The sequence below is a fragment of the Peromyscus maniculatus genome, chromosome 9 (assembly GCF_049852395.1).
Source record: "Peromyscus maniculatus bairdii isolate BWxNUB_F1_BW_parent chromosome 9, HU_Pman_BW_mat_3.1, whole genome shotgun sequence".
NCBI lineage: Eukaryota > Metazoa > Chordata > Mammalia > Rodentia > Cricetidae > Peromyscus > Peromyscus maniculatus.
The window spans coordinates 11,196,132-11,206,269 of NC_134860.1; the positions used below are offsets into that span (position 1 = coordinate 11,196,132).

The following is a 10,138-nucleotide window of genomic DNA, read 5'->3' on the forward strand; positions in this document are numbered from 1 at the left end:
TGTAACTCCAGATTCATGGGGTCTGGTGCTCTCTTCTAGCCTCTGTGGGAAGCCACATGCACATGCCCAGAAACACACACAAATAAAATAGTAAATCTTTTTTTAAAAAATCCTGATACCGATTTACATGAAATTTTTTTAACCACAATAAACTGTAAGAAATGTTACCTACAATTCGTTGATAACAGAAAATTGGCCAAAATGCTAAATAGTGATTGCTTCTGGGCAGGAGACCATGATCACTTTTTCTTCTTTTTACTTAATGTGTTTTTAAGATTTTATTTAATAAACACATACTCTTAATCAGCAAAACTTAAAGATACTGGAGCCCATTCATTTTCTTTTATTACCAATTTCGTATTAAGGTGGTTTCACTGAGCACCTGTCTCTAGGAGGAGTAAGTCATTCTGAACCAAAGTGCTTCCTCAAAAACCACTATCAAGCAACACTTTCTAGCTGAGAGTGTTGTTACGTCGTTACCCAGCCTACCACAAATGACATCAGATGTCCTGGAGCCCCACTCAGTGGAATCTGGAAGAGATGGAACATAATTGCCAGTAGTCCCCTCATCTGGCATTTGCTGGGTGTTCCAGGACCTATATATTTGTAGGCTACAGTCCAGAGTTCCATAGTTGGACCCAACAAGTGATTCAAGAGGACTCTGATTTTTACCACTGAAGAGCAAACCATAAAAAGAAACCTTGTTTCCTAAAAGTTCAGGCATGATCATACAGGTTTAATTAGGGACAGAAGCTGTTTACAGCGAATTATAAACTGTACAAAGCCGACTTCAGTGGACACTCCCAGGGGATGGCCCATGCACCCTTCCCTTTCCTTCTCTAGATTCCACACACAGCTTGGTGAGGTAGGGTGTAAAAGTGCCAGCCGGAGGGACATTGCTTGGAAGTTTCCATGATCGAATTGTTCATGGAAAGTCTGCCTTCCCTTCCTTGAAACTGGAGGCCAGTCCGACTGCTTCTGCTTCCATGACCAGCGAGACCAGGAATAGGCTTCAGCGTGGTTTGGTAGGAAGAACATCAGTTTTATAGGGTCAAACTCTGGGCTGCATGTCCTACTTTTAGACCTAACTAACACAAAGTGTGTCAGCCTCTCAGAATCTCCGTTGTTATAGCTACAAAAAAAGGAGATAATATATCTTTAAGAAGAGTGAACATAAATGAATTAGAGAAAATTGGGAGTGAAATCTGGAGTAGAATAGGCTCCAGACGAGGAATACTCAAGATAAATATTATTCACCTAGTGGGACAGGTGTGGGCATGACTTAGCTGGTCCATGCCAGTGGTTGGCATGGAGTCGCTGCTCAGTTTTAGTTACCTTTCCTTTGCCTTCTAGAAAGTGATTTGTCCACTAGTATTTATGTTGAAGAGGAAAGAAAACAACTGTTAAACACCTAATAAGCCACACTTCAAATACAGCCCAGCACAGTGCAGTGGTTAGCATGTGACTTCTGCTACAGCTTGGGCTAGGATCCAGTTCCTTGCCCCTGCCTTGCTCTGGAATCCCCCCTAGAAAACTTTGGTTGCTCACTACTAGACCATAATGCGGTGGAGGCAGGGTAGTGTCTTCTGCTGCTCAAGCAAGAGTACCTAACACTGAGGATGAAGTATTCAGTGTTGCAGAGACTCTTCGTCATATTTTTTTCTGTAATAAGTAACAGGCCTGGGGACATCACTCAATTGGTAGAATACTTGTGTCATACACAGGAAGTCCTGGGTTCAATCCACAGCACAGCATCAGCGGGGCCTGGTGCTGCACACCTGTAACCTCAGCAAAGAGAGGTGGAGGCAGGAAGATCAGAAGCTCCAGATCATCCTCGGTTATATAAGTTCAAGGACAGCCTGGGCTACATGAGACCCTGTCTCAAAAAAAAAGTGACCACACACACACACACACACACACACACACACACACACACAGCAAGAGAGACAGAGGCAGACAGAGAGACAGACAGACAGACAGAACCAGGTATGGTGATGCACAAGTTTAATCCCAGCACTCTGGAGACAGAGGCAGATGAATCTGAGTTCACGGCCAGACTGGTCTACAGAGCGAGTTCCAGGACAGCCACGACTAGACAGAGAAAACCTGTCTCGAAAAAATCTGAAAACAAAACAAAAAATATGGTCTGGTCTCATGGCTCAGCACGTAAAAGCACTTGCCATTCAATCCTGACGGCCTGAGCTCAGTCCTGGGTCCCACATGGTAGAAAGAGAAAGCAGACTGTAGATGTAACCAATCGTCTTATTAAAATAAGAAACACAGAGCCAATGTAAAAGAGAAAGCCGAGAGGTCAGAGCTCAGAGATAAAATCTTACCTCCTGCAGTGCTCCTAACTTCCCCGCAAGAAAACTACTTCCTGTTTGTCTGTGTTTAAATATTCTTTCTGTTCTGCCTTCTCATTGGTTCTAAACCCAACCACATGACTGCCTCATCACTGCCTGTAAGTACCGCCCTCCAGGTCTTAAAGGCATATGTCTCCAATACTGGCTGTATCCCTGAACACACAGAAATCTACCTAGCTCTTCTAACCACCACGCTCTTACTATGGCTCTAATAGCTCTGACCCCAGGGCAACTTTATTTATTAACATAAAATTAAAATCACATTTCAGTACAGCAGACTCCCAAAAGTTGTATTCTGACCTTTACGCATGCTCCATGGTACACCTGAACCCACACTGATACATACCATACATGCATAATATAATAAATACAATAAATCAGGGCTGGGGACATAGCTCAGCAGTTAAGAGCACTTCCTGCTCTTGTAGAGGACCAGGGTTTGGTTGAGAATCCATCTCAAATGTCTCACAACTGTCTGTAACTCCAGCTCCAGGAGGATCCACCTCCTCTGGCCTCAGCAGGCATCTGCATACACAGACACATACTCTTACACAGATTAAAAAACGTAAACTGGCCGGACAGTGGTAGTGCACGCCTTTAATCCCAGCACTCGGGAGGCAGAGTTGGGTATGGATCTCTGTGAGTTTGAGGCCAGCCTGGTCTACAGAGCGAGATCCAGGACAGGAACCAAAACTACATGGAGAAACCCTGTCTCGGAAAAAAAAAACCAAAAAAACAAAAAAACAAAAACCAAACCAAACCAAAACAAAACAACCCTTAAACTGGGCCATGGTGGCACACATTTTTGATTTCAGCACTCCAGAGGCAGAGGCAGGCAGATCTTTGAGTTCGAGGCAAGCCTGGTCTACAGAGCTAGTTCCAAGACAACCAGGACTGTTAAACAGAAAAATCTTGTCTCAAAAAAAAAAAAACAAAAACAAAAAAAAACCAGAACAACAACAACAAAAAACCCTAAAAACAAAATTTAAAGAATTTTTGAAGTATATAAAAGTAATTTGAAAAACAACTTGAAGGACATGGTTTTTTGATGTTGTTGTTTTGTTTTTCAAGACAGGGTTTCTCTGTGTAGCTCTGGCTGTCCTAGAACTCGCTCTTTAGACCAGGCTGGCCTTGAACTCACTGAGATCTGTCTGCCTCTCCTTCCTGAGTGCTGGGATTAAAGGCATTCATTGCCACCACCGGCAGGATAGGATTTTTAAAATAAAACCAATAAATCAAAAAGAAATTTCACAATTGCTGAGAGCCCCTAAAAGCACTTCCTTTGCTTTTATGGCGTCTTTATGGGAAAGTTGCAGAAATATTTACTACTATATGATAGTGAAATTATGCTGTGGCGTGTCTGTTTCCTCCCCTAGACTAAGATCTCTTTGAGGCCACACTGAAGTCTTATTCACCCAGATTAACAATTACTGTTTTTCTTTTTCTTTCTTTATTTCATTTTTGCAGTGCTGAAGTGAAACCCGGGGCCCGACACATGGTAAGTTAGTGTTCTGAGCCATCTCTCTGCTCACTCCCTCCTAATCCTCATGCCTGGTTCCTAATAAGAGCTCAGTGAATGGGAACCAAAGGCAACCGGCTTCCTCCCTGTGTCCAGTACAGAGAGGTGCAGGATTTGAGACTGAGTTCCTAATGGAGAGAGGTGTTTTAGGGCGAGGCATTGAACCAACCTGAACCTTGGCTTCCCTGCCTTGCAGGGTTATAAAGATTCAGTGAGAAAAATACAAAGTGCCAATCCCTAAACATAAACAAGGAAAATGTACTATAAAATAAAAATAAAAGGTGTCTTATCTTCCCAGCTACTTGGTAGGCTGAGACAAGAGGACTGTGTGAGCCTAGTTCTAGGCCCACGTGGGTAACAAAGAAAAATTGTTTTTTTTTCCCTTTAAAGTCACATCCTGATTGAGAACCTACAAGCTAAAGATACACCTAGTTATTTGAATCATCTGCAGCAACTCCAAGGGACCTACCATCTGTGGTTCAGATCTGAGCCACTGCCTGAGGCTGCTGGGATATCCTTTCTTCCTCTAACCTCTAGCTAATGTTAAATTCCTTCCACAGCCTGCTGTTGTTAGCGTTACCCTCACTCACATTCAACCTGGGCTTCCCAGATAGGAACGAATCAGCTAGAAGGTAGAGAAAGACAACCACTTGTTTGGAGGTGGGAGATGTAGAGCTGTTTCAACCTCACTTCATTGAGTAATCTGATTTAACCTCCCAACTCCAGGGCATGTCTTGGGTCCTGGCTCTGAGAACAGCACTGAACAAAGATTGCCAGTTTCTAACATACAAGCAACAGGGAATTGGGACCCCAGAATGGGTGGGTTCTTCATTCTAGTGGCCTGGATCCAGAGTAGCTTTACAAGGGCCCCTTGTTTTGTAAGGCTGAGAGTTGCTGGAATGGTCTAGGTTGGGAGAGGAAGCTAGATTGTAATCAGGAGAGTGAGCATTCCTATGCAAGCATTTCTGATCATTTGCCTAAAGGGATTTCAAGAGAGAAGGACCTAGAAAGCTGTAACTCCAGTCTTCTGTTGCTTTCTCTCTTTCTTATTCGAAATGAATACTTTGTGGTGTTTGGTTTTGTTTTCTTCCTTCTTCTGGGGCCAGAGTTTGATGCAAGGTCTCATCCTAACCCAAGCTGACCTGACTCTTGCTCAGTAGCCCAGGCTAAGCTTGATCTCAAAGGGATCTTCCTACCTCAGCCTCCCAAGTGCTGGGATTGTTGGCACGAACCATCATGTGGTACTCCATTCTTAAAGACAACCCCGCTAAACCTGGATCCCAGGCTGGCTAGGCTCTTCTCCAGTGTTAGCCTACTACTTTTCACCAATTCATTTCTCTTCTCATCCACCAGAAAAACACAGTAAGCACAGCAGGAGAGGCCTCTGCAGGTGCTGTTTAGAGGTCGGCACATGCAAGTTAGAACGATCGCCACCATTTTCCTTCCTTCTGATCCCGGCTCACACTGCTTACTCTGTACCCACCTTTCTCCAAAAGTGGCACCTGCAATTGCTTCACTAGGAGGAACTAAGCATGGAGTTGCAGGCTCCTTCCCAGAATCTAAAAACTGCTTGGAAATGATCTGCATATCCTTTTATGCATCACATAGCTTTGAACTACAGCTAGATAAGAGGATAGTCAATTTGCACATGGCAGAGTCTTCTAAAAATTTATGTAATAAAATGCTTTAGTTTTTTGAATAGAATTTGTTTGTGAAAAAAGGAACTAGGTTCTCAGCTAAGTGACAACAATGATGACATTCTTTCTTTTGTGTTTTTGTTTCCAAGCCTTTCCAGTCGAATGCCTGCCTACATCTGGAAAAACCAAAAGATAGAATCCAGTGAAAAACATGAAAAATTTAAATTTAAATCTAAAAAGCATAACCCAGCCTGCCTACCAAATGTGTTCCAAATAGTCATTCCTCACAAACTGCTTCCTGTGGAAACCATTGAGAGAATACATAAGCAGAACAATCGTTAGCTAATGTAACAGTGCGGGGGTGTTGGGGAAACTCTAAGAAGTGGCCAGCACGATGCTGTTATGAAGGTAGGCACACAAGAGATGGGGAGACCAGAACAACTGGGGGTGTGCGGGGGGGGGGGGGCTTGCAGGCTCTACCAGAAATAATGGGACGCCTGATCTGATTTTTGTGCAGGCCCAATGAATGGATGATCAGATCTGCTTTTAGAGGGTCCAAATGGGAGGCGGTTGGAGGGAGCAAATTGGACGCAGATCAGTTTGATCGCCAGACGAGAGCTGTCAGGAGGCAGGATCCTGAGGATGGAAAGAAGACAGACAGGGTCAGGAAGTACATTTGGCAACCTGGAATAATTACTGTTTGTCAGTAGGAATCACTGTGGAGCAGATAGGAGCTAAGATAACTCCATAATTCTAGTTCCAATGACAAGGTAGAACCTACAGTCCATAGGAAGACCGGATGGATGCTCAGGAGAAGCAGTTTGGGTGGTAGGAGAGGGCTGGGCCAGTGGCAGTGCAGAGCCCCATTGGGAAGGGATGTAGCTCGTCAGGGCTATGGGATTTGTCTGAAGAAATGGAGGCACGCTTCTTCGCTACATTGTGTGCTTGGAAACATGGCATGGGTGAGCTGAGTGGCAGATTGGGAGGGAGGGCTTCCAGTGCCCCTGCTATCCTTGTTGAGTGAGCATTAGACTTCTGTGCTTGTGCCTGTGCATGTCTGTGTTTCTTGCAGTGGTAGAGATCAAACCTAGGGCCTTTTACATATCTGTTTCACTCACTGAACAACATTCCCAGCCAAGCCAATCCCCATTTAAGGAGGCTCAGGGAGGGCCGTCGGGATGGCTCAACAGGTAAACGTCATCAAGTCTGACCACCGAGTCCCAGCCCTGGAACCTGCACACTGGACGGAGAGAACCACACCTGTGGGTTACCCTCTGGCTCCGCCTGGACCACCCTCTCAGAATGAATAATTAAATACATTTTATAAAAATGGTTTGTGTAGCTCTGGCTGGCTGGAACTTACGACGTAGACCAAGCTGGCCTTGAGCTCACCTGTGTGAGCCTGCCTCTGGCTCTGGAGTCCTGGGATTAAAGGCATGCATCACCTCACCTGGTTAAAGATGGGTAATAAAAATATTTTTTTAGGGAGCTCATGGATAAAGGGAAACGTATTAAACCACAGAAAAGATAGGTATAGAGCTTTGGGAATGAGTAGATCCAGGAGGCTGGAGGAGCCTGTTTGGAGACTCTTTTCCAGTTTTTATTTCTCAATGCAAGTTGACTTTGTTCTCTCCTACTGAAGACGTTCTTGGATTTCTAGCATAACCACTAATGAGAAAAGAGGCTATTTCCATGTGAGTTTTTTTGTTTGTTTGTTTTTGTTTTTGTGGTTTTTTTCAAGACAGGGTTTTTCTGTGTAGCTTTGGAGCCTTTCCTGGAACTTACTCTGTAGACCAGGCTGGCCTCAAATTCAGATTTGCCTGCCTCTACTTCCCAACTGCTGGGATTAAAAGCATGCACCACCACCACCCAGCTTGAGTTCCAGTTAATGCACTCTTGGGGAAAAGATTCTGACTTTCCTGCCTCTGTTCACAACCCCATTTCTTGAACCAGTCAATGTACTGGAAAAAAAGGCTAGGAAAGTACACCCCGTCATCTCTCCGCCCTGTGGAACAAGTGCACATGGTTAAGCAGCCATGGGACATCCAGATAAGGCAAAGCAGCAAAGCCCAGACATAGGAGCCTGAGGCTCCCAGAGAGGCACAAAACAAAAGGTATAGACATTGAATGGCTCAGAAAAGTAGTTGATTACCTCGACAAAAATTAATGGCAGGCTGAATCCTATAACCCAAATCAGGAGATGAACTCATAATCCTTATTCTCAGACAACCCTTGAGTTGCATTTTACAGAGACATAAAAGGTGTAGGATCATACAATGGAGTTCTCAGTTAGAAAACCAATAGTTCTTAAAAGAAAGCAAATCTCAGAACAGTGCACGTAGTGTGACTGCAATGAAGTAAAACCCAAGGTGTTTGTGTGTGGGGGTGTGTAGACAAGCACAGATCTGCGCTTCCCAGACATCATACCCACACAACACTGCTGTCTCCCCAGGCTTTGGCCGACTGCATTCCAACTGTAAGAGTTTATTCACATTTGTCTAGTGCTATGGAATAATCCTTTTGTTCACTGTGAAGACATGTTGCTTTCATTGTTAATAAAAAGCTGGTTGGCCGATGGCTCGGCAGGATTTTCAGGGCAGAGAGAATGCTGGGGAGAAGGGTGGAGTCAGAGGAGACGCCTTGAGACAGAGCGAGAAGGATGGGAAGTATGTACATGCAGTAAACAAACACAAATGAATAGAAATGGGTTAACTTCAGTTATAAGGGCTAGCTAAAAAACAAGCCTAAGCTATTAGACTGAGCTTTTATAATTAATATTAAGTCTCTGTGTGGTTATTTGGGAGTGGCTGCCGGGACACAGAACAGTTCGAGTACAATCTAGAACTGCTTGAACTTTTTTTTGTTGTTGTTGTTGTTTTTTGGTTTTTGGTTTTTTGAGACAGGGTTTCTCTGTGTAGCTTTGTGCCTTTCCGGGGTCTCGCTCTATAGACCAGGCTGACCTCAAACTCACAGAGATGCGCCTGCCTTTGCCTTCCGAGTGCTGGGATTAAAGGCGTGCACCACCACCACCCAGCCTAGAACTGCTTGAACTTTGAACACTTTTTCCAAGTGAAATGTTTTAGAAGAAAAATAAAACTCTTGCTTTTCTCGGAATTCAGCTTCTTTCTCCTGTTGCCAGTCATTTCTTCCCTTTTATTTTCTTCCTTTGTAACCAGCAGTTTTCTTCAGTGTAACCAAGGCTGGGCCTTCTCTTCTCCGCTCTCCTTACCTCTCAGGATTCCAGCTGCTCCCCTTAAACCTTTTACCGTTCTTTTCCCGTCTGCCTGGCCTCCACCCCCAAACTTTGGTATGGTTTATTTCTTCTTATCATTCAACTGTCAACTCCTCAGAATGGCCGTCCCTGATCACTCAATCAATCAGCTTATGGGCTGGCAAGAGAGCTTAGCAGGTGAAGATGTTAACTGTGCAAGCCTAAGTAGTGATGATCTGAGTTCCTTCCCTGGAGCCTGAGTGCAAAGCTGGATGGGATGGGATGGGATGCAGCTGTAATTCAGCACTGCTGTTTCGAGATGTAAGTCAGGACGACAGGATAACCTTGAACTTCCGATCCTCCTGCCTCCACCCCCTGAGCACTGAGGTTACAGACATATGTCACCATACTCTCTCTTTCTACATCGCTGCAGATAGAACCCAGGGCTTCGTGTATGATAGGCAAGCATTAATTAGTACCATCAACGACTGACATCCCTAGTCCCTTTAATACAGTTTTTATTTATGATATTTTCAAATTATAATGGGTTTCCTGGGACATAAACAATCATACATCAAGGAGCCATCTTTTGCCCAGATTGTATGAATGGTTTAAATGTGGGAAGAAACATTGAATTCTGGACCTGTCCTCAGAAGGAAGAAGCTTAGAAAGACTCAAAGCAGTATTTTATATAGATTTTCCAAGTCAGAGTTATATATTCCTTGACAAGCAAGTGCTAAGCTTATTTCATGTAGAACTCTTTCTCCATGAGCCCTTTGCCATCATTAGCCTATGGAACGGCTTTGAATTGCCTAAATATTTCTCCCTCTTAGAGTAACCTGACACACATTACCTCTCTGGTTTGGCTGATTCCAACTTCCTGGAGTTTAAGGTCCTTGAAAGTAGATTGATTATCTATTGAATCCACAGTCATGTTCTCACTGCCCAGAGCAGTCCCCTTGACACCTGGTGAGTGCTCGGTGAATAGCTGTTTTATCCAAAGCATGTTTGGGGCATGGTTTCCTTCATCTTCTTCAGAGTGCTTCCTCCGGAAGGAGCATCCTTCCTTAAGCCTTGCTTTCCCCGCTGTAGGCTGTCAGGGAGGACCCTGGAGCAGACAACACCCAGAACAACCGTTTGTTGGTGGGGAGGGCACTAAAGCACACGTGACATGATAGTGGGCGGGAACACTGGGCAGAAGGGTTTGAGAGGAGATGGGGAGCACAGCCAAGGGGGAGGAGGGGAAGGGAAGGTCAACCCAAACTAAATATGTGTGAAAACGCCATAAGGAAACCTACCTTGTAGGCCAAGTAAAGCAACAACAAAACCACACAGGCCAGGCAGGTATGCATTGCTCAAGACCGCTGAGGCTTAGTTGGGTGGTTGGTTTGTTTGTTTTTGAGACAGG

The 10,138-nt window shown here is 44.4% G+C and overlaps 1 long non-coding RNA gene across 1 annotated transcript; it reads left to right on the forward strand.

Annotated features, from left to right (window-relative positions):
• The first annotated feature begins 3,330 nt into the window (after window positions 1–3,330).
• LOC143267261 (uncharacterized) lies at window positions 3,331–5,959 on the forward strand. Its single transcript, XR_013042218.1, has 3 exons — window positions 3,331–3,861; window positions 4,443–4,514; window positions 5,669–5,959. It is a non-coding gene; the product is annotated as an uncharacterized LOC143267261 (long non-coding RNA).
• Window positions 5,960–10,138: the final 4,179 nt, after the last annotated feature.